Source organism: Alligator mississippiensis, chromosome 10 (genome assembly GCF_030867095.1).
Source record: "Alligator mississippiensis isolate rAllMis1 chromosome 10, rAllMis1, whole genome shotgun sequence".
Classification (NCBI taxonomy): Eukaryota; Metazoa; Chordata; order Crocodylia; family Alligatoridae; genus Alligator; species Alligator mississippiensis.
Window position 1 is genome coordinate 4,080,939 of NC_081833.1, and position 23,720 is coordinate 4,104,658.

Sequence of the window (23,720 nt, forward strand, 5' to 3'; positions counted from 1 at the left end):
GAATAATTTCCTTGTTAAAAATGTAAGGGAGCAGAGCAGTCCATTTTCTAGCTCTCCCTCCCTCTCCCTCGCTCATATTTCAAAGCTTATTTAAAGAAAGGGAGAGAACTAAAAGAAGAAAAGTAACCTTAATATAATTTTAACTGGGTGAAAAATCTCGCATATTCTTCTTGGAATGGAACTGTAGAAACAGACGCTTTCTTTTCTTCTCGCCTCCCAGAAATTATGCCAGCGTAGCTCCCTTATTATGTCTTAATGAAAATGTTAGTGAATAGGCACGATGGGTTTCTTCCCTGGGACCAGTAGTTCTCAACCTTTTTAGGCTTACGGCACTAGTCAGTGGATTGGAGGCACCCTTAGATAGACTAGAGCCACCCCTTGGAGAATACCTGCTCTTAGTTTGCCCCGTTTTTGGACTACAGAAAAATAAGAGTTTTTCTTCTGTTGCAAAGAGTTCAGAAAGAGCGCAACAGGGCAGCACGCTCCTACCGCTGTGCATTCCCATGTGAAAACTCTGGGTTTATCTTGTGACTCATGTTTGCACACCTAACCATGCTACCGTTGTGTGGCACCCTTGAAAGGCTTTCGAGGCACCCCCGGCTGTCACAGCACCTCGGTTGAGAATCGCTGCGTTAGAGGATGTTTATCCTCGAGCTCCCGGCGGGTACATGCTTGACTGGTGGGTACACGCCGTGACTATTTATTTTAATTTTTCTGTGAGTTTCTTTTGCCAGTTTGTGGCACTGTAGTGTTTGCCTTCTGCAGATCAACCGGGGAATTTTGGAGGATATTTGCAGAAGGGGAATTCAAAGGGCCAGACAACAGACAAGGCAAATGCATCAAGATAGCAGGGGTTTGAAGAAGACGTTATACTCATCCCACAGGGAGGTGTGGTTCCCCTAGTTGCACTTGTCGCACGCCCTTGCCTCTTGTCTGCAGCTTTGCACTTGCTCTGCCCGGGTGCTCAAACCCGCGTGCAGTACAAGCGGGCTTTGCAGCGCCTTGTGTGTTCCCAGCATCCAGTGCACTGCTGGCCTGCCAGCTCTTGCAAGCATCCCCATTTATCTTCTGCCCCTTTTTGTTAGCCAGGGTCCAAAAGCCAGAGCAAGTCCGTGCCTCTGTCTCCCGGCCAGGAAGCTGAAGAATGTGATCTGAAAGTGGAGGCATTTGGCTCCTTCTCATAAATCACCTTTGAGAAGAAATGAATGGGAAAGGTTTGGACGATCTGATAGGGGAGGATGGGGAGCAACCTGACAATCGGAAACCGCAGGCACTTTTCCTTGGCCTTTAAAACAACAGTTCTGATCACCTTCAAACCAGGGCTATGTAGAAGTCTCCCCGGGCGCGTGCAGTAGCGCTGTCTCGAGGCGTGCTGCTTAAATGCCCTGTGAAGGCATTCACCGCAGGAAAGCAAGCTTAAAATGTACAGTGCTTCATTGCTCTGCCTCTGCTATCTGGTGATGGGTTGTGCTCTTGAGAGCAGGCCATTTATTTCCCTGCAAGCACCTGCTGAGTAAGGGTCACGCTGTCCAAGTCTCCCTCAGGACTGCCCCCCTAGCTCCCTACAGACGTGGGCTTCCCCATCCCTCACTGTGCCTCAGAGACTGCAGTGCCGCTGGCCTGGCTGCCTTCATCTCGTTTTAAGAGAAAAACCAGGGCTAGGTCACATAGCATCTCTCACCTTCCTTTCCCCCTACCTTATTTTATTAACTTTCCCTTCTGCTGCTCATCAAAGCCCTGGATGGATACGTCCTTAACCACAGAGAAACTTTCTCTCAAAGTGCTTTCTTTGTTGAGGGAGGGAAGGTCTGAGAGCTTTCAGGCTTCTCCTGCCAATAGCTCGCGGTGCGTGCTAGCTCACCTGGTAAAAGATGATTCAGTAACAGTTGGTAGGAAATGCCTTAGAAACGTAGTGATCTGTGCATCTCTGCCTCTGCAGTACTGTGTTTGGCAGCATCCTGCCTGCTAATTAGGGGCCTGAGTGATTCAAGAAGGGAATTGAGAGTGTAATGCTCATCACTCTCCTACTCCAGGGGCTGATGAGGCTGCCTCCCCTTTTCTTCCTTCATCATCCCTAAACTTTCTTAGAGGCAAGCAGCATCCTCCCAGAGTCACAGAGCATGGGGGCATTCTCTATCTCAAGGAGGTTCATGAAGTTGCCCTCGAGCTCCCACCCTATTTATCGCTCTATGAATGACAGGAGTGGCAGGACCGGGAGCCAGCAATGCCCAATGTGTGCTAAGTTATGCTGCTGGAATTGAAAAGAGGCAGTTTACACTCCTTTAATGCTGTGTATAACTCAAAGCATCGGAGGCTTTGGGGTTGGGAAAGGCCTATTAAATCATCTGGTTCATCTGCCAGCCTGGTTGTGCTTCTACAAGTATTTTATTGAGTTTAGTATGAAACGCATCTAGAGCCAGGGCTTTGGCCCTTGGGAGACTATTTCATACCTTGAGAACTCTTGGCCAGATTTCTCCCTCACCATGTTCTCCTAATTGAACCCCCTCTCCGTCCATACATTTGCAAGCTGCTGCCCTGCCCTCCCTTAGTTCTGCTGGCCTAATGCTTTTAATCTCTCCTCTGGTCCTGCTGCCCTATAAACTTCTTTGCTGCTGCCCTATAAACTCACACTGGTTTGTCACCATCTTTCTGGCAGCACGGCCTGAGACATCTATGGGACAAGGGAATTAACTCACTAAGAGGGGCATAGATGTTCTTTTGCTGGAGGTTTTCAGGCTGAGACTAGGAAAGCATCTGCTGGAGATGGTTAAAGAATAATCTATCTTGCATCTAGTGCAGGATTGGGGAGATCCCTCCTGATGTCCTTCCAACCCTGCAATCCTATGTTTCCAGCTGTGGTTGGACCAGGCGAACCTTCATCGCGCTCTGCAGTTGTGCCACATCAGTGATCGTCATCGGAGGTTCTCTCTGGCATCTCCATTCGTGGAGAACGTCTTTGAACCCTTCCAGTTTTCATTTGGATCAAGCCACAGACATTTTAGTGGTGATGGTCCTGTTTCAACCATCCGGCTGTGCTGGTTTCAAAAGCAATCAGGCTCTGCATGTGGGTCTGTTCCCTGAAGGCCTGTACAGCACCAAAATCAACCTGTGTCCTACTTGCTTCTGTGTGAGCACATTCCTCAGCATCTTGCCCGGGACTGAAACAAAGCTCCCACCTGACAGGATCGCTGTGAGTGTTTCCAGGTGATGCTCATTGCCATCTCAAGAGGCAGAAGGTTTTTCTCAAACTGGGCAGCCACAACAGCGCCTTGGGGATGCTGCCTAACAGGACTCTGAAAGAAATACCAGGTCTGATACAGGAACAGCCCATAGCAAAACCTGAGGGCTTTGCTGACTTGTTTAAATTCACATTGCTTCTGTTTCCTTTGAGGTAGGTTAGAAAATGTGTTTGGAGGCTTGGGCTGTAGAGGTCTGGAGTCGCCAGTCTAGGGGTGATGGGTAGCTGCATACATTGGGTCCTGTGCAGCAATGCAGCCGTGTCTGGGGTAGCTTCCACGTCAAACTAAGAATCTGGCCAGAAATCTGTGTGTGGTTAAAGCGCTGTAACAAGGAAACCTATTGAGGTGAAACACCTGCTTTCCAAGGGTGGCTGGGGGCAGCGATACACAGCTGCAATGTTATGATCCTGATACAGTGAATTAGAAGCAGCTGTAGTAGTAGTAAAAAAAGCCGAGGGAGAGAGAGGAGATGAGACAACTCTGGGGTTTCTTCTGCACCTGGCTGCAGTTCGGTTGACATTTTCAGATCGGGGAGTCCGGCATCTCTAAGTACTTTTGAGGATCCTGGGGCCCGAGTGAGTTAAGAGCCAGGTTTCTAAGTCAGTGGGGGTTGGACTTCTGTGCGTCTAAGGTTGGCCGTATGCTCCTGAGTGTGTCTGTGCTCGGAGCTCCTCCGTGGTGGTTGCTGAACCCCTCTTTCTACCCACAGACCTGAACTGCCTCTCCCTGGAGACGGGTGGCTTGGGATGACTGCTGGCAGCTGACACAAGGGGTACTTAGGCACCCCAGCATCTTCTGCCAGCTGCACCCTTCCTCCAGCAGCTGGTGCCTTGCCAGGCAGTGCACTCTGTAGGGATCTGGGGGGGCAGGGGGTGCAGGGCAGCTGCCAGCAAGGACCACCAGGCCCTGGGCAAAATGCGATAGGAAGTCCTAACATTACACAGGTGCTTTTGGAGACGGCCACCTGGATCCCAGGGCACTACTCTAGCTGGGGTAGAGTAGAGCAAGCCCTCAGACCAGGCTCTCACTGGGGTCATAAGGACATGAGACTTGTCATTGACCGGGTAAGACAAGGTCCATCTTGCCCAGTCTCCTGTGTCACACGGTGGCAGACAGCGGATGCTGAAGGAGAGAGAACTGGGTATAACTAGGGGTTTTTCCACTATTCCTCTCTCACTTGCAGCCTCCAGGTCTAGGAAATCTGATTCAGAGGCCATGCCCCTCACTTCGTAGCTCAGTAGCAACGGAGGCCCCAAGAACGTGCCCCATCCCTTTGTGCATCTGGCCGAGCGCTCAGCTCCCGCCACATCTGGTGGCAACAAGCCCTACCCATTAATGACATATCGGGTGACAAAGAACGTCCTCGTGCTCTTTGTAAACTGGCTGTCTGCTCGTTTCCTGTTGGAACCCTTTATTCTTGTCCCATGAGAAAGTCAATAATACATCCCGATTGACTTTCTCAACCCCTCTGTCCCCCCTCAGGCGTCTCTTTCCTAAACTGAACAGGCCGGGCCTCTTTAGTCTCTTCTTGCATGGACACCCCTTCATGCTGCGGATCGCCACCTGGACCTTCTCTAGCTGGACCAGAGCTGTGGGCTTTCCGTCCCTGGAGGTGTTCAAGAGGTCGGGGCACAGCCGTGCCTATGCTTTGCTGTGAGATGCCCCAGGCTCTGGGCTTTGCTGCTTGCCCCTGCTACACGGGTCGGGGGGTTTCGCACCTGCTTCAGAGGCATCCAACGCAGCTGCGGGGACCAAAGCTGGAGGGTCCTGCCCCTCTGCTCAGGGTCAGAGCAACACCAGATTTGGGGTCAGGAAGGAACTTTTGCCCCTGGTCGGATGGGTGCGGACCGAGGAGGGGGGCTCGTCTTCCTCTGTAGCCTGGGCTGTCCCTGTGCCCGCCTGGGTGCCAGGCCTGGGGGGGGTTCCCCCAGCTGAGATGCCCCCGTGCCTGGGCGGGTTTGGGGAGGGCTGATCCTGCCCCAGGACTGGCTGGCACCTCTGCTCCAGGAGCCCACCCCAGAGCCAGCAGCCTCCCCAGCGCGGGGGTGTCCCCGCCTCCCCAGCGCGGGGCCGGGCGAGGCGGAGCCGGCTGCGGGCGCAGGGCGGGGAGCTCCGGCTCCGGCTCCGCTCCGGATCGCGGCTGCTGCTGCCGCTGCTGCACGAGCCGGCGCCGCTCCGCACGGACCATGCAGCCCTGAGCCCCCGGGCCCGGTAAGCCGCGGGTCCCCGCATTGCACCGGGCTCCAGCGCTGCAAGGCAGCGTCCCGGGACCCCCACGGGGGGCGGAGGTCCTTGCGTGCATTGCACCGCGTTGGGAAGGCAGGGACGCTGCGGGCGGGAGGGGCTGGGGTGGGCCCTTGGTCCCCCCCCAGGATGGCACTTGGGGCCCAGCAGCACCCCCTGCATGCCCGTTTTGCCCCCCTGCTTGCCAGGCTCTGGCTGTCCCCGGGAGCCGAGGGGGCATCGCGCTCCCTGCCATTTGCTGCCTGGCTGCTCTGGCTTTCGAGGGGCCAGAGTCTGTGCCACGGCGCGGCGGCTGCAGAGCCGGGGATGGAGAGCATGAAACCGTAGAAACCGCCGGCAGACAATAAAGTTGGGGATTGGTATATGGAGGGTGGCAGGCGGGAGCAGGGTTTCCTGGCACCTCCCGACAAGCGAGCGCCCCGGGGATGGGTTTCCCCCGCGGTTCGGGGAGCAGCCGGGGTCCGGGAGGGGAGCGCTGCGGAGGGAGCCACTAGCCCTCCTGTTAACGACCGGGTCCAAACGGACTGCGTTTCAGCCCGCTGATGGCACGGAGCATACGGATTTAACTTGCCTGTGAATTTTTCCTGCCGCTGTCATATTGCATCTAAGTTGCTTAACTACAGTCTGGGGGTTCATAGATTCATAGATGATAGGGTTGGAAGGGACCTCAATAGATGTGTTAGTCCCTGTCTTCTGAGTGCTGTGGCCTTGCAGGGCTCGGGGTGCCAAGTCACGGCAGCATAGCGAGGGGAACCTGATTAAATAGATGCCCCCCCCCCCCGGTATTCCTCAAAACCTGCCAGATTTCCTTTTCTTACCTTCCTCTCCCCATGCCAGCTGCAAATTCACAGAGCAGGCAGCATTTCCCCTATCAGGGCTGCTCGCTGCAAACCCAGCCTGCCTGCAAGCCCTTTGAAAACACTTGAAAGTTGGGGGCAATGCAGATCCCTGGGTGAGCGGAGAGCTCACCGGCCTGACGGCGTGTGCTGCAGCAGGGCTTCAGAGTCCCTGCTCCCTCATAGCCTCCTGGGCAGCAAAAGGATTTAACTTGGTTCGATTGTGTGATTGCTGTGGCCCCTTTGCCACTTTCCCTGCATGGACCACGTCCTGCTAAGGGGCATGTTTTTAAAAGAAGCCACTCAGGATCAGTCTGATAACTCCTGGGGGCAGCGCGCAGCCTTCTCGGTGGTAAAATGAGTGGGACATAGCAATGCTGCTCTTTGTCGTAGTGGAACCAGGTGATTTTAAAATAGGAGCCTCGCTGTCTTTCTGCTCAGTGCCCTTTTTACGGGTCTTCCCCTCCAGCAGGCACGCAGTCCTTCTGGCAGTATTGAAGTCCCTAAATTGTAGGCACCGGATAGCTGCGTTTCTGTTCTTTCTTCACTTGCCACTTCAAATGCTCTGAACCCAGTGACTGCACAGAAAGCTGCTCTGCCGTGAACTTTGCCAGTGCGGCATAGAAACGGAGGGCCGTGCCTCGGCCAGATGCGTTTTTCCCTTCTTGCGGGGCTGAGCGGAGCGGGCGGCGGGGGGAGAAGCGGTTCAGAACTAGGAGGAGCATTAGCCATAGCGGATACAAAGATGATAACAGATGAACAATTTGTTATAATGACTTGTGCCAAAGGCTGGTGCTGCAGCTTGTCTGAAAATAAATCTTGTTAGTGTTGGGCTTCTGGGGTGTAGTTGATGTTCATCTGCTGTTAGGGACAGGTCCAGCCATTCAGCTGTTGCTGTAAGGGCTGACTCATGAGGTCTCTAGTCTGTTCTTCCTCAGGGAACAGGATGGACTAAAAACAACCTACTGGCCTTAAGGCTGGGCCGTAAATGATGACTTAGGAATGGTTAAAACGGCCCCTGCACCCCAAATAGTGCTAGCTCAGTGTAGAAACACCTGGGGTGTCTGCACTGCTGCTCAGAGGCCACCTCAACTAGCTTCAGCCATGTGAGCTGCCCTTTCCCCATCTACCTTTTGCCTTGTAGCCTGTGTCCCCATCGTGCCCTGCTTGAGAAAGAAGAAGCACAAAGACGTAGCCCTGATTGCTCTGCGGGGGCCCTTCTAGGAAGGGGGGTCTCCTCGTCTGGGCTTGCCTCCACTTACAGGTGGTAGAGAGGGGAGCAGCTGGAAGTCAGGGGCAGGGTGTCGTGGGCTTGGTGCTGGTGGTCTTCTCGGGTCATGGCTTGCTTGGGCAAGCTGCAGAAAGAGGAGGGCAAGGGGACGAGCAGGGCAGGGGCATTGCTTTCAGACCCTGAAGAGCTCCTAGAGTTGGGCTGCGAGTGGAGCTTTGAGGCTTACGGCGTAGGCACGACCTCTAACCAACAGTGTAGACTGCCACGATAACCCTCCCCTGAACTGTCCTCATCATGGGTCTGCTCTCGGCTGCCATGCACCTGGCCCCTCTGCAAATAAGATGCTGTTCCAGTAGCAGCCCGTTGTCTTTCCAGCGTTGTCCGCATCTTCCACAGCGGCGATGCTTGAGGCTCTGGCGATGATGGGTGTCTGGACGCTGCCCCTTCCCTGTCGCCTGTCCCAATGAGTAATGCTTGCAGTTATTATCTTGGGAGTGCTTTGCTGTCCTGCGTCTGACATGGCCTTGCTAGACAGGGCGCTGACACCTCTGTGCTCGTCCCCCTTGTAAGAGCCTCCCGGGCTCTGAGGGGCAGGATGGGGGCAGCTTGCAGCAGCATAGCCTGCCCTGGGGCTGAACAGAAAGCTTTGAACCCCAGGCCAGGACCTGGCATTTTGCAGGTGCGTGACATTCACTCGAGAGTAAAGAAACCACCGTATCGGGCACTGGCACAAATCAATGGTCTGTCATGTGGCAGCAGGCTGGTTGTCAGACACCTGGCTTCCATTTTCCAGCCTCAAGCATCTCCTATTCCAGAGCATCTGGGCTCAGACAAAGAGGTTTTGGCTTGACTTCCTGCAAAAAACATGGTATGAGGCAATTAGCGCCTCGTGGGACCTCATTCCACGAGCCGTGACGCTCTGAGCATCCTCAACCCCTTGACTGCGGCGGGAGTTGAAAGTGCTCAACACGATGATGGCTTTGATTTGTCTCTCTCGTACCTGTGAAGCATCCTCCGTGTGCATGTGGGCACGCTGCACGGGCCGTGCCCATGGCAAAGCCTGTTCTGAATTAATTTTGCCTGCCTTATCAGGAGCAGACCAGTCTGGACGCCAATAATATCCCACACTTTGTACCTCGTTTATCCTGATTTTTTTTTTCTTTTGCTCTCTTTTGTGATGTCTTTTACAATTCACCAGCTGTACAAAAAGAGAGGCATGCTGAATTTAGGGGTGTGGAAAATGTCCATTCCCTTTTTTTTAATGGAGTATCATTCATTTTAATTTAGCCTGGGATTTGAGCGGCGCTCTGCTAGATCTGCTGTCAGATCTGAGCAAATATTTGGATCTGTGAGTGTCGCTGTGTGCGGGGCCCAGAGTAAATTTAGATTCTTTCTGATTATTAAAATAAGCAGGATGAAAGAAATTGCACATCTCGACAAGTTGGGTAGGAGAGGAAGGGGAGAATCGACTGGGAATATAATTAGGCTTGAACTGAAGTTTCTTTTGGAGCTTAATGGTCTGAGGAGCTGCCTTGGTCAGGGAACCGAGCACTTCTTCCCTCGCTTGTCCCATCTAAATGGGGCGGCTGTTGTGGGTCCTGGCTCCCCACCAGCTTCGGTCATAAAGGCACTGAGAATGAAATGCAAAATCTGTCACTTTGGGTCCTCAGTCTGAATGTGATGCAAATCGGTGAGCAATGTTTTGGCAGTTGATGAGTGACTTCACTCTCTTCCTTTTAGACCAGCATCCGTCTCATGAAAACAACCATCCTAATGGTTGCTAATTGGCAGTAGTAATTAAATAATCACTGTGGGCGATCTCAGCACAGTTCCAGATCTGAGCTGGAAGGGGGACTGAATGAGGTCTCATCCCTAGAGGCCGGACTTCCAGCTCCATCTCCATCTCTGCCTTGGTTTCATAGTCACAGTAATGAAGATGTTAGTGTCGGGATGTTGATGGAGGCTAGGATGAGGGGGGAGAGAAACCTATTTTACCCAACCCTCTTGTGCCCATGGACTGCACTATTAATGAATGATGATGACTGCGAAAAGCAGGGCAAACATGTTCAAAAACCTTTTTCCTTTTGGTTTTTAAGTGTTTTCTCAAAGGTTTTTGCACAGCTTTATGAGAGGACGAACAGAGATCCCATCCCAGCCAGCATCCTTTCACCCCGCTTCACTGCCGGCACAAACCCTCAGCTTCTTTCGGGGCCCACGCTCTAGTAAGTCCTTGCTTGATGGAGTTTCCCCCCCCCACCCTGAGTCTGATGGGCTTGGCATCAGTCCAGCCAAGGATATTCTCCAAACAAAGATTTTGCTATAACTTTTGTGGGCCTGCAAACCTCGATGAACTTTAAAGCAGATCTCAGCTTTACTGGTCGCTGGATAAGGTGATCAGCCTTGTCTTACTGCCTTTTTGGATGCCGGCCTCAATGGCCAGTCATTGCACCATCAGACTGACTGTTATGTTGGCCTTGATGATATTTCTGACTTGGTTTTAATACCTGGTGCACAACAGCCCCTGAGTCCCTCCAAGGCACTCCACGCTTTTCTCTCTCTCCCCTCCTTTTTTCTCTGTAGCCCACATAATTTTCCCGGTGAGTGGCCCTGGGCCCAAAGGTAGTTTCCACCTTTCTATCTAGCCCCAGACATAGCTCTTGTCATCATCATGTCTGAGAGCACTTTCCTCTGCAGCCGTGCATTTTGTGGGTCATGCCAAGGGATCCATTTTTAAATGAGTTCCTCTAATTGCACTTACGAGGGGGTAGAGCTACCAGCTTTGAATGTGCCTTTACCTGATCTGGGCTGGGGAACACAGACACGCCCAAACCTCGCGTCCCTTCACATTTTCACTCTGCGCAAATCCAGTGGAAACCCGATTATGGAGGTTTTATGTTGCTGGGTTTGTTTTTTTTTTTTTATTGTTGTTATATATAGTTTTATTTTTAATAAACAAAACCAGCAGTGCCAATTAATTTTCACAGCTCCAGTCTGGTGCGAGGTGCTCGCGGAGCGACTCTGCTCCCCCCCATGGTAATTCTTGCTTTAGCGCATCTGCAGGAGTTAGCATCCCGAGATGTGCATTGTAGCAGTGCAGCGAACTGTTGCTAAGCAGCACTTTAGAGCCGGCATTGTCACAACAGCTTTTATATAAGTAATTGTAATGCTGCCATCAGATTTAATAATATAATGTAGGCTTAAATTACACTCTGATGTTGGCTGGTTAGAGACTCCAAGATCTAGCAATCACAGCGAAGTCCTAGGAAGCCACGGCAGATTTTATTATTTTGTTTTGTTTCCACCCCCCGGCAATTAATCAATAGGAGCAAATCCACACGACGGCATTATAATGATGTTTGGTTTGTGAAGGAGTTCCTTGCAAAATGTCACCGCATCGCTGAAACGCAGTTGACTGGGCACCACCGCTCAGCTGCCTTTGTTACCTTTGTGTCTGGAGAATGACGGGAAACTTTGAATTAAAGGGGAAAAAAAGGGAAGAAAGACATGTAGCATGTTACGTGCGTTGAGTTCAGGGCTGACAGGATGACATCCAGGGTACAAAAGGGGGAGGCTTTCAAAGGGGAAGTTTCCAATTTGCTGTGGCTCTGACTTGGGTTTTGCTTGTGTCAACGTTATTCCCGTGGAGCTGCTCCGGGACAAATAAGTGCAAGGCGGTTTCCAATGGAGCTTGCTCCTGTTTTTTGCCAGTGCCACCGAGTCGGTCTCTTGCCTTTGCATAATTACCTGTGTCTGTTAGTGGTAGCAGGGTCCGTGAGTGCCCAGCAAGCAACACACAGCTACAACCTAAACCCCTGCAGCAAGCAAAGAGCACTTGAGCCGCTCTTTAAAGGCCTTTCTGCAGACCCCGGGATGCTGCATCGGGGTGAGAGCTGACACGCAGCGAGAGAGCATGCTGGGCAGGTATGTGCTGAGCTGCAAGGCAAAGCACACCCTTGGCTTGATGTGCTGGGTGTGTTCCCTGCGGATCTGGATAGGGAGAAGGAGATCACTTAAGGAGACAGGGAGCGAACTTGAGTAGCGGTTGCAGGAGATCGGCTTATTTAATCGAAAGCTGGGCTTTTATAAAAGTGCTTTGTGAGCAGCGCTGGATTCGCGGCCCTGTGGCTGGACTAGGGAAGGGCGCTGGGCAGCGTTTCAGAGATTTTCAGCAAGAGTAGCTATGAAATTAGTTGGCCTGTTATTTAACCAAAGTGCAATAACTTAGCCATCCTTCAGGCTTGGAGAATTGATCCAGGCTGGCCGGGCTGTGGGTTTTTAGCCAATGCTCTATCCAGGTGCTAGTCTTCAGCAGCCTGGAGAAGTAGCTGGCTTTGTATATCAATGGACAGAGCCCTCTGGCTTTCAGGGGTCCTGAGGATGGTGATTAGTAATGGTCGTTTGCATTTTTCTACTGCCTGGTACCCACGAATGAGAATTAACTGCAGAGCGTCCCATGAAATAGGTGAGGAAACCTGAGCCATGGTAGACAGACACCGTTTCCCAAAACAGCCACTGGTGTAGGATGCCTGGGTTTCTGGGTTCCAGTCTTGAGAGACTGCCACCCAGTTTGCAGACTGGGCAGCTGAAATCGAGGGCTGCTTCGGAGAGTTGTAGCCAAAGTAACATGCAAGAAGCCAGGGGCACTGGTGGGCCCAGAGCTGTGGTCCTGCGATGCCCAACCCTTCTCTTCTGCTACTGGATCATCCTTCATCCTTTGTGTGGGCATGGGTATGTGTGCATGTGCAAACAAATGGCTTGCAGAGATCCCGCGGGGCATCCCCACACCCCTGTTTCTGGTAAGGCCAGCCCTATCTTTGGGTTGTTAGCATCTGTCTTTGGGGAACAGGCCCAGTGCGATGAGGTCCCGATACACGCTGAAGGTTGCTTGGCACTCTGGTAATATAAATAATGATTTTTCGAAGGACTGAGGTTTCAGCCAAGAGTGCAGCCAAAAGAACAGCTCTCTGTAATGGCTTTGTGGGGCTGGGTCATTTGAAGCCAATGGTCTGTAACACAGCATCCCTGGATGGGTTGTTGGCAGAGCGGGTTGCACTCGAGACCTCTCCTGGATCTGAAAGTGTGAGCCTTTGCAGTCTGAGCGAGAAGATCCATCCCTCTTAGTTCAAAGGCTGGCAGCCACACAAATCTCTCTCTCCGTGACTACCCAGGAGGGAGGGCCAGCCTGAAGTAGCATGGGTTACAGGTGGCCAATCCTTTCTCATAATGTACCTTCTTGCTTGCGCAGGGCATGACTCAAAACCCCCTGGACATAGTCCAGGTGACTTCATGGGCATTGGATCCAGCCACGCTAATGCACCATGCGTTATGGATCATTTTAGATACCCAGAGTTTGAAGTAATGAGCCAGGCCAGGTGGGAAGGCATTGGAAACCCTTGTGAACACAACAGGGCTTCTGTTTCAGCATTGAAGGATCATTCAACCCCTCACCAAGCATATGGCCAAGATGGAGCTCATGTCCTGGAAGACGTAGCAAACAATGACGGGGCTGGTCGCAGTCTAGGGTTTTGATGGCAATGGCATGGGAACTCCCTGACCTCAGTAGCCCCAGTTTGCTTTTACGGTCTATTTTAGTATGTCATCTGCAGCATGCTGCCTACTGTCACGCAGGCAGGAAATGCTGCCGCTGCTTTGATTTACTTATGTGTTTTAGGAGAATGCAATTAGAAGCAGATTGCGACAGTGAAATGCAATAATGGGAAAGCTAGCAAAGAAGGAGGAATACTCAAGGAGCTTCTGAAATGCCTCCTGGAAGCACCTTGCCAGCAGCTCAAGCAAGGGGGCACTGGCCAGTAGTGCGTGACTCGCACTAATGAGCACGAACAGACCTTGCTCTTAATCCCGTTTTATTCTTTTCCATGACAGGGGTGGACTGGGCACCAACATTGAGTAAAAAGGACTCCAGTTCACCCAGATTTGCAAATCTCAGTCAAATGACTCTTGTGCGTATTTGAAGTAGGCGAGGCACAGGCAGGCAGCACACCCCGTCCATCAACCCCTGACCGGACCGGTCTTCTAGGCACTGCCCCTTATCCCCAGATGGGCAGTTTTCAGGGTCCCACTCACTGGTGCACCCTTGGTCTCTTTGCAGAGCCACCCAAACAGGCTGGCAGCGGGTGACTTTTTCTCGGTGGGCAGAGAAAGGTCCTTATCTGCTGGGAGCTGGGCTGAGCCCTCCACACTCATTTCACCTTCCCCGCTCTAGTCCTCCTTAACACCGCACTGGAGTTTCCCCTTTGTCAGCCTTAAAGGGATTTTTGCCATTTGCGAGATGCTTCACAGCGCCTGTTCTTTTGGATCAGTTTTCATTACTGGTGACGTGTCGGGCGCGTTCCAGGAAAAAGAGAAATTGCATTGTCCAAATGGTTTTATTTCTTACACAGCTGGCTGTCTGAGGCCACCTGTAGCTGCCCCTGAAAACACATCTTGCCTTTTAATTGAGAATTTCCCCACTGCTGCAAAGACGAAGCTTCTGCAACAGATGCTGCGGGTTGGCTCTGCCTGATGGCAGTCAGCGTGACTCAGTTGAGTTGCGTTTGGTCTCTGCCCTCTGAATTCAGGAGCTAAGCTGATTTGCACTGTTTGAGGGTCTGGATGTATGTAAATATATGTTTTAAGAGAAGCCTTGAATATAGCTATGATCCAAAAAGCCAGCCTATTCAATTATACAAAACTTTCTTTGAGCTGAGATAAAGCACAAGTGCTTTTGGCCAACTGTTTATTTGAGAAGGTGACCATGGGAAGGAAAATGGGAGTTAGAATAGGATGTTCTTACTGACAAAACTGGAAGGGCACCATGGGGACGCTGGATGTTTTGCCAGCCCGCAGAGTCTTCCTTGGGTCTGTTACTCAGTGGGCGCATCTACACATTCATTAATGCACAGTAGTTACTGCACATTTCCTTCAGTACTTGCTTAATGAAGTACTGACTAAATGCACAGTAACTACAGTGTTATTAGGCAACTGCTCACTAAGCGTCTTGTGTAGATGCGCCCCGTTTGTGGAATCAGGACTCACGCTAGAGGTGTTATCTACCACGAGTCCTGATTCCTTTTGCCTTTAGACCAATACAGCTATAACCTGGATACCTGCCCCAGTTTGTGGCTAATTCATACAACTCAGCTCCTGGAGGGCTGTCGGATAATTGGCTTTAGGGTTGAGTAGCAGGTGCTTACCCTTTTTAGGGTCTACATGAAACTTGTTCAAGTTCCTAAATCACCTCTTACGTAAGAGAAGCCTTTTGTGTCCCAGGAAAGCTCAAGGGTTTTCTTGTTACGTTTCTGTGTTTCTGCCCCATGGCTCCACTCAAAATCTAGGCTGATAGAGAGTGGTTCTTCTACATCAGATCTTGTAAGCATGAATGTAGCTCCTGTATCAGGTACCCTACCTATAGATTGGGGTCACAGACACAAAGAGAGTTGTATCATGTAACGTGCATGCCCCAGGGGAGCCATTTCTGCCCTGCAGACTTGTCAGGAGGGGAGCAGATCCTTCCCTGAAATGTATATTGATTTCGAAATGGCTGACTGTAATTGCAACTTTTACTTGCACATGAAGAAGAAGAAGTGGGCAGACTGTGTGCGGCATCCTTTGGCTCGCCGCCAGGTCAAATATGACGGATGGGTTGGGTCCAGCATCTGTGACCTAAACACCCGCTACCTGTGGTGGCTCAGATGTTGTGGAGCTTGGATCCAGGGCACTTCTGGACCTGCTCGTTTTTGGGTAATACTGCAGTGGAGGTGCTAGAAGGGTCTGCTCAGCCAGAGCCCCCCTTCCTGTCCTGTTACGGCTCACCTCCCCGATGGCTCGTCCTGCCTCCCTCTTGTAAGGAAGACAGTGCCATTATGCTATGCACTCTGCATTTCAGCATGTTTTTAATTGAGGGATCGGAGTTAGATAGAGAAATAACACAGCTTAATTAAAGCAGGATGCCGAACTGATAGGATTTAACCTGATCTCTTAAAGAGATTTGTAGATAGACTTGCAAGACTATGGTGTGTCTACTTGCTGATTGGGAGATATATCTTTGGAAACCAGTTCAGGAGCTCTCCGACCAGATAAGAACATGGTGGCGTGCACGTTTTGGAGCGTGACATGGAGATAGCTTTCCTGATCCTGCTGCAGTGTATTTGGGTAGAGACGTGCTCCGGCGTGTGGGGTATCATTGTGGCCTGCTCTGTTGCGAGTGGCTTCTGGGCTTTTTTAGAGTGCTTTTAATTTGTTTGGCAGCCACGTTGAGGGAAAAGCTGTTGGGTTAGGGTGGCAGCTTTGGATGTGTGGAGCCATCCAGTAATGTATTGGCTGTCACCCAAAAAGTAAGCAAAACTGGCGGCTGGCACGAATTTTCGGTATTGAGTCTGCAGAGAGCTCGGGGAGGGGATGGATGTATTAATCTTGAAGCCCCGTTCTTGCCCACTTCCGCCAGCATTATACGGCTGGGGGATGGAGATGAACCTAGGAACAGCAACCTTAGTTCAGCTTTTAAAATATTCTCAGCTTCCTACAAGCTGGTGTCCCGAGCTGCTCAAGTTTGCAAACTTTCTTTGCCAAGGGCAGGAGCATTTGGCTCAGAAGTCTTCCTTGCACTTCAGTTCATTTGCTTCTACGGTGGTCATTTAAAAATGAAATCTGCCACGGATGTAATGTTATCAAGTGTGTGCGGATGAATGAATGGAGAGACTTTGAAACCTGCTCTTTGAAACCAGGTTAATCACATCAGGCGTTGTCAGTCTAAAAAATTACCTCATCACTGGCACTGGCAGGTGGTGTAGGAGCAGCAGACTTATTCAATATTTAAGAAAGCTGCATTGCAGAGCTGGGAAGGCTAGGGAAATAGGTTGCCTGTGTCAGTATTTTAGCTGTTGGAGAAGATCTCTGCATACAGTGCGAAGTGCAAAATGTAGAGTTCTCTGCAAGAGCTCGGCTGTTGCATCGAGGCTCTTCCGAATACTGGGTCTTCTCCTTTTTTTCCTTCTGCCACGTTAGATTTCCAGGCAGCTTGTCACTGTTGCTGGTTTGCTAATCCCTTCACAAGCCTCTCCAGGAGGAAGCTTGCTTGATGCCGGTGCAAAAGGTGCATGGGATGCATTTGAGGTTGACACTGGCCTTCCCAAGATCAGCAACGGCTTGCGTCTTTTGGAGACAGCCGTCCAATTCTTCCATGTGCGACAGTTATTCCTAATTCTGGAAGGGCAAGGGTTACAATCGGTGCCTACCCAAATCCCAGGGGGTGATTAATATAATCCACCCACCTGTTAGCTCAGGAGGAAGCAGAGGGGTCTCAATGGGGGAAACGATTCACTTGATTTTTTCCCCCGGTGCCGGTACAGGCGGTCTGGGCTCCCATCCCACACAGCCAGAAAGTTTACTTTTGATGCGTTCCCGTTGTTGGGAGCAGGATGGCATGGCTGGAAGTGCTGTTGGCATGCCTGGAGCTGCCTCCAACCTGAAGCAAGGTCCTTCCTGCCCCGGGGGACTGACGGGGTCTGAGGTTGCGTGAGCGGCCTGGTAAAACTCCCGAAGGCAGGGTCCTTTCCTTTGCCGTCACAAACCAACTGAGGGCTGGATTTGCAGCTGGCCGAGCTCCAGGGATGTCAATAGAGAGGGCTTGTTTGCCTCTGCTGAGGTTGAGCTGGGACCGAAGGAAGCAGAAGGACAAACACTGTTTAGCTTTCCTACTCTTCCCTCTGAAATCCCCCCCCCCGTAAGCCTGAATTCAAGCCAGGGGAACGTGGCTTGGACGTGGACATCCTGGCTTGCGTTTGCCAGCAGCCAGCCCCCTGGTTTTTGGGAGAGGCTGGGTATGGGAGGTGACCCCAAGTGTGTCACCGAGAGCAGGTGTCTCGCTGCGAGCAGACCCCGCCACCCTTGCGGCTTCCCTCGTTAGCAGTCTCCTCGGGGAGAGGGGGGGTCTCAATTAGAGGAGCGGATGTGGAGCCTGGGAAGGCTTCCGGATCTGGCCCAGCGAGGAGCACGCATCGAGGTGTTTCGGATGAAGGGGTGTGGGGGGTCGGACTGGAGTTGCGCTCGCTGTCCCCGTGCTCAGCGCGTGTGCTAATGCTGTACGGGTCGGTCGGGATGGGACTAGCACTCCCCTTTGCCATGCTTGACTTCACGGGACGCAGCGCCGGACAGCTTCATGCTGCGCCGTTCCTTCCTTGGGCAGCCCCAGGCTCCCAGTCCCAAATGGAGCGGGGCAGGAGTGTAGAAGAGGGGGCTGCCAGAGCCCCTGTACCCTGGGCCAGGAGAGCAGGGCTCAAAAGACCATGACAGCCCCCCTCACTCCTACCCCACAGCCTCTTCCCAGCAAAGGAAGGCTTAGGTGGAAGGTGCGTTTCCCAGTTGGAGACATGACCCCGGCACAAGGTCCAGAAACCAGGAGCAGGGCAGGTTGGCAAGGAGCCTGGCAATGAGCTGAGAAGGTGGCAAGATGCAGAGGAAAAGACTCGTGGAGCAGAGGAGACATGAGGTGAGGCAGGGGCCACCAGTAGGCAGGAGTAGGCCATGGGAGGGGCGTCTCTGGTGAGCCCTAAAGCAGCATTTCGGGGTGCCCCAAGATAGTCCTGCCCCACTTCGGGCTATTTCTCTGCCTCCAACCACATCCACATGCTCTCCGAGGAGGGGAGGGCCCACGGGGGTTTGCTGCTCCCAGTTGCATCCTGTAACTGGTGTGGAGATGCTCCCTGATTTCTCAGTGGGTGCAACCCAGTGAAGGCCTGTTACAGGCCCATTGCCTGGCGTGGCATCGACCTTGGAAATAACCACCGGCCCATGCTGGGAGGGATTTCTGCTCCATTCGGCAGATGGGAGCCCGGTGAAGTCAGCGCTGAGCCTAGTGAAGGCTGAGGCAGGTTTTGTCCCTTGAGATAGGGCCTCCAGTAATACGGCGGTGCAAAAACACCTCTTTGCTTTAAACCAAGGGGCGAGAGCGGTGGTGTGGCGGGAGCAGGCCAGCTTCTGGCTCTGAGACGGCCCTTTGGGTTTTTCTCCATGGGAGCTTGAGTAGACAAAAATCAAAGGGATACACCTCTGTCCCCTGTCAGGAAACCTCTTCTTCTCAGGGAGGTTTAGGTTGGATGTTAGGAAGACCTTTCTCACTAAATGCTGGAACGGGCTACCCAGAGAGGTGGTCGAGTCTCCATCCTTGGAGGTTTTAAGACCCAAGCATACAAAGTCTTGGCCGGGATGATGGAGTTGGGGCTGGTCCTGCTTTGAGCAGGGGGGTTGGACTAGATGTGACCTCCCGAGGTCTCTTCCAACCTGAATTTTCTGTGATTTTATGACCTGCATTAGTGCTGCAGAAAACCAAGGTGAGCGGACCAGGCTACACCTTGCCAGGGGACTCACCTTTGGACTACAGCCCTTTCCAGAAGCAGATAAAGGTCCTTGGGTATGGAAGCAGCTGTGCTTTCTGAAACGCTTTGCAGCGTGCTGTGAGAGAGGCTCTGCTGCTTTTGCTTCAGCGCCAGCCTCTGCAAAGCAGAGCGGCGAGGCTCATCACGCAGGGCAGCAAAATGTCAGGAAAGACACCAAACGCCGGAGAAATAGCTGAGGTGTTTGGGTTGATATTCTCTGCCCTCCAGCTTTATAGCTTTCCTATGTGTATCATGGTAGCTCCTACTAACCGGTCCTCCTGGCTTGGACGTTAAGAGCTTGTCAGCAGCAGCATCCCCCAGGATTTGAAGCCAGGCAACAGGTATTATAGAGCTTGGTGAAAAGGCAGAATAGCTCATATAGGGCTTTTGTCGCCTTTCTTTGCCTTTGATGAATGCATTAGCAGGTTCCTGGGCTGTCACACAGCTGGAACAATGTGATAATTGTCTTGTGGCTCCGTCTCAGGCCAGGAGCTGAGACTTCAGTTCTATTTACGGCTCCGCTGCAGCCGGGCTAGGTAACTTCAGCCTTAGTTTTTCCATTTGTAAAATGGACATAATGATGGTTTTCACAGTCATGGTGGGAAAGTCGTCGCCTCCCCAGTTCCCAGGCAGCAGAGGCCCAGATATTTCCTGTCATGGCAGAGGGAAGATTGCACTTCCTGGGTGGCCCAAGCAGGCTTTTTCTGGTGCCCCTTATGTTCGGGGGCTGAAATGAGACTAAACGTCTTCACGTTTACAGGCAAGGTCCTTTGGGTAAATCCGATATCTTTTATTAGACCGACTCAAATAGCTGGAAAAACTCTTCGTAGCAAGCTTTCGGGCACAAGCACCCTTCGTCAGGTTGAGGAAGTGTCGGAGTGCTTTGAGATCCTTGGCCAAAAGGTGGTGTAAGAAGTGCAAAGCGCATGGAGGCCGGCGCAGCAAAGCAAGAGGCTCCAGTAAAGAACGGGAAGAATGAGGTTGTCACAATGGTGCCGGACACCTAATACAGAAAATTAAGCTTTTTAATGACTCCAGTTCTGGATGAACAGCTCCGTCCTCACGGCCTGTCATAAATCACCGGCCTCTGTTACAGAGGCCAGAAATAAAGGCGTCAGCAGGGTGGGGAGAGGCGAATCTTTAAAGTATCTGAGGTCCAAGTTTGAGCTGTTACTTGGCGCGACTGGAAGAGTTTGTGCCTGGTCGTTCCAGCGCCTTTTGTGACCTCCTTGGGTCCCAGACCTTGGCTAGAAATGAGGCTGAAACTTCCCATTAAAAAACACTCCAACCTGAAAGCTTGCTTAATTGAGCATCAAACAACTGCTCCTCCTTTTGGCTGGGATCAGAGGCTAGAGGAGCCGAGCTACGGGGCGATGCTGGTAGGCTAGCAGACAGCAGGCGGACCTGGAGACCTCTCCCACATGTGCTGTGGACCCGCTGGGTGACGTTGGGTTTCAGCATCACCGGCTGTCACAAGTTCACGAGGAAACAGGGCCAAGGGTGTGGACAGGTGTCACGGCTCTGTGGGTAATGAAGGCCACCGTTACGAGCTGTTAGGATGCTACTCTTCCTTCTGCACGCTCCTATAGCGGTATCGGTGGAGCAGAACGGTTGTAACTTCAGCCCTGTTTCATCCAGATTTAAAGCTAGAGTGATTTAGCTCCCTCGTGCTGCTACCGGAGCATGCGGCGGTCACCGTAACATCGCAGCAGCCGATGTCGAAAGTTGTCTGTCGCAGCCTAAGGGCTACGCTGCGTTCCCTAATCCAACCCGACTGCCTCTGCAACACGCCGGCGGGGAGCAGCCTTCGCTGCCGTCCAGGAAGGTCTGTATCCAGTTTAGATTCAACGGTTGGGAGGATGCAAACAAAACCCGTGCAGAAGACTTGCTCTGGCTTCAGTTTGGATGGCAGGGGGTCTCTGGATGGGTGTGTGAGGCCACATCACCATGCTGTGATGCGGTGAACGTGTTGGGTTGGACATCTGCAGCGTTGTGTGTCTGGTGGGTTGTGCGACAAGTCCTTTTTCCTCCACTACCTTCCCTCCAAGCAGCTTCAAGCACACGTCACAGTCTGGTAAATTCAGCCGCCCAGTTCCCTGAGACCCGATTATTCTCATTTCCCTTATGTCGAAGGGTAGGACTGGCCGAAGCGGGTGCCCAACAGGCCACGTGACTTTCTGTGGCCTTCGGGGAGATGTTTATAAATGCTAAGAGAGGAGGTGGCCTCTTTTCAGCTCCGTCTTGGATTAAAGCACTTCAACTTGTCATCTAAATATTTCATACGCCCCATTGATCGAGACCTGAAATCTGCTTGGCTGGGTTTTCTTGCTTAAGAGCAAAGGCTTTGAAAAAAAATCCTGTTCCCAAAAGCTGCCGTTCCTTTTCTTTGCCCTGTGCTAAAATTGCACAATTGGGCATTAGAGTAAGCAAGAGTGGATGCTGGAAGTAATGCAGCAGAGGTCTTTACAATCTATTATTTATAGGCACAGAGAAAGGCCTGTGTACTCCATCAGGAACGGTGGCGGGGTTGTTTCTGTGCTTGCAGCCCTGGGAAGAGTCATTGGCTGGAACAACTCTAGCGGAAAGTTTTAGTAGGAGAAGGGAATTTTCCTTTTTCTTGGCGGAAAGGTTCCCGGACGGAGCCGTGGAGTGGACTTGGCTTCAGCTCCCTGCCAAACGACAGGCTTCCTGCCTGATGCCGGACAAGACGCTTTGCTTTTCTGTGCCTCGGTTTCTGTTTGCAAAATGGCACCAATAGCACTTCCCTCCTTGTGGGGAGAGAACTACCGGCGTTGGCTTTTGTGGACAAATTGGAGAGAGTCCAGTGGTGGGCAGCAAAAATAGTTAGGGGGCTGGGACACATGACTGGTGGAGAGAGACCGAGGGAACTGGGCTTATTAAGTCTGGAGAAGAGAAGACCGAGCGGGGATTTGATAGCAGCCTTCACCTCCCTGCAGGGTGGATCCAAAGAGGATGGAGCTGGACTGTTGTCAGCCCGTCCTTGGCCACCCGTGTAGGATGCTGCCTCATCCTTTTGATCCGGTTGGTGATGGACAGAACAAGGAGCAACGGTCTCAAGCTGCAGCAAGGGAAGCTGAGGTTGGATATTAGGAAAAACTTTCTCACTAGGAGGGTGGTGAAGCACTGGAACAGGTTACCCAGAGCAGTGGTGACTTGTCCATCTTTGTAGGGTTTTAAGACCTGGGTAGACAAAGCCCTGGCTGAGATGATGTAGTTGGGGCTGGTCCTGCCTTGAGCAGGGGTTGGACTAGATGTCACCTCTTGAGGTCCCTTCCAGCCCTCATTTTCTGTGATCCTATGATCCTAAGAAGGTAAAGTGTTACAACCATCACAGATCCACTGCAGACTTGTATTTACTTTGATTGTTAATAGCCTGGAGCAAGGACTGCTTTGTTATAGATGTGTAGCACCAAGAGCCTCAGGGCTCGGCGATGGCTTCTAGCCCTACTGCAGTACAAATATCAATAAATAATAATAATACTTAATACTGGGGAGGAATTTGTCGCCACGCCGCAGATCGCAATGGCAGCGAAGGTGCCATTAAATACATTTGTTTCACGCAGCTGACCTAGTCAGTCGCGTGCTGCTGTTCGGGCGAAAAGGATCACTGTACGCAAATAGCGGGGCATTAATTATCTGGATGAGAGCTCTTTGTGTTGAATAGATGTATCTGTATGTTCACAACTGGCGGTTGCTTTAACGAAAGAAAATGCCCAGATCTCCGACCACGTCTACAGAGAGGGCTACTAGCTCCCGATGAAAGGGGACCTTTGTTGTGGATTAGGATAAAATGCCGTTTTGGTTTGGGTTGTTTTTTTTTCCTTTTAACTTCCTCAGTCTGAAAAGTTGCCGTTTCTCTCGGCTCAGACGTTCCAGGTGCAGAGGCGATGCTGACCGCTGTATTTCTAGCGCTCCCTGCCTGGGTCTTGCATAGCAGCTTCCTGGGCAGACAACTTCTAATTTTTCCAGTAGCAAAACTTTCCTTCCTGAAAAAAGCCAAGGGTAAAGGTCTCAAGCCTGGGAACCAGCTGGAGCACCCCTGTGGGATTCGTTTTCTACACAATCGGAGCACTGTAATACTCCTGTTTTAGTTCTGGGGCCTGCATTTTCCTCTCCTCTGCCAGAACTGGATCAGGCCATTAAAGGAGCACTGGGGTTTAAATGCTGTCCTCTTTTCCTTGAGACCCAGTGCAATACGACCATGCTTAGCCAAGCAGGGAGAAGGACCTCCAGACCCGGTCACTCACCTGTCTCCAACTCAGACACAATTAGCAGCTCCTCGCCCTCCGCACGCGGTGTCTGTTAGCTGGAGGGACGCGGACATTCAACACCTGAGTCTGCCCCCGTGGAGCCCGGCCCAGACTGCGAGCAGGTCTGCGTACGGGATCGGGGAGCGCAATTGCCGGGGAAGTTGTAGAAACTCGTTGTCTCCCCAAACCAGGCTATTGGGGGTCACGGGCATCTCAGCATTGAACATCTGCGCTCTCATTTAACACGGGAAAAGCTCCGTGTTCTCCTTAACGAGGCCCCTTAGTCACGCAGGATGGAGACCGCATCCGGTTTGTTTCTTAGGGGCCATCCGTTTGCAATGCCCGTCTCACACTGCAGTCGTTTTTGGGGGGTAGCGTTCAGCAGCTGGCTTCGCTCGCACACTGGTGGCTTCATCCGGAGCGGTCTCGGTCCCTCCCCGCAAAATCGGTGCGACTCCTCGCTGGATTCAGGCCGTGTCTGGACTGTTCTGACTCATGAAGCCCAGCATCCTTGTACCTACCCAGAC

At 52.0% G+C, this 23,720-nt stretch overlaps 1 protein-coding gene across 2 annotated transcripts in view; it reads left to right on the top strand.

Moving 5' to 3' along the window:
* The first annotated feature begins 3,706 nt into the window (after nt 1–3,706).
* RPH3A (rabphilin 3A) overlaps nt 3,707–23,720 on the top strand; it is a 94,118-nt gene continuing 74,104 nt past the window's right edge. The window contains exon 1 of one of the 2 annotated variants that reach the window (XM_059713388.1): nt 3,707–3,814. The gene's annotated coding sequence lies outside the window, so the exon portion shown is untranslated. Of the gene's footprint in view, nt 3,815–5,342; nt 5,451–23,720 lie in introns of those variants that run through there. The other variant, XM_019486786.2, reaches the window with a different exon arrangement.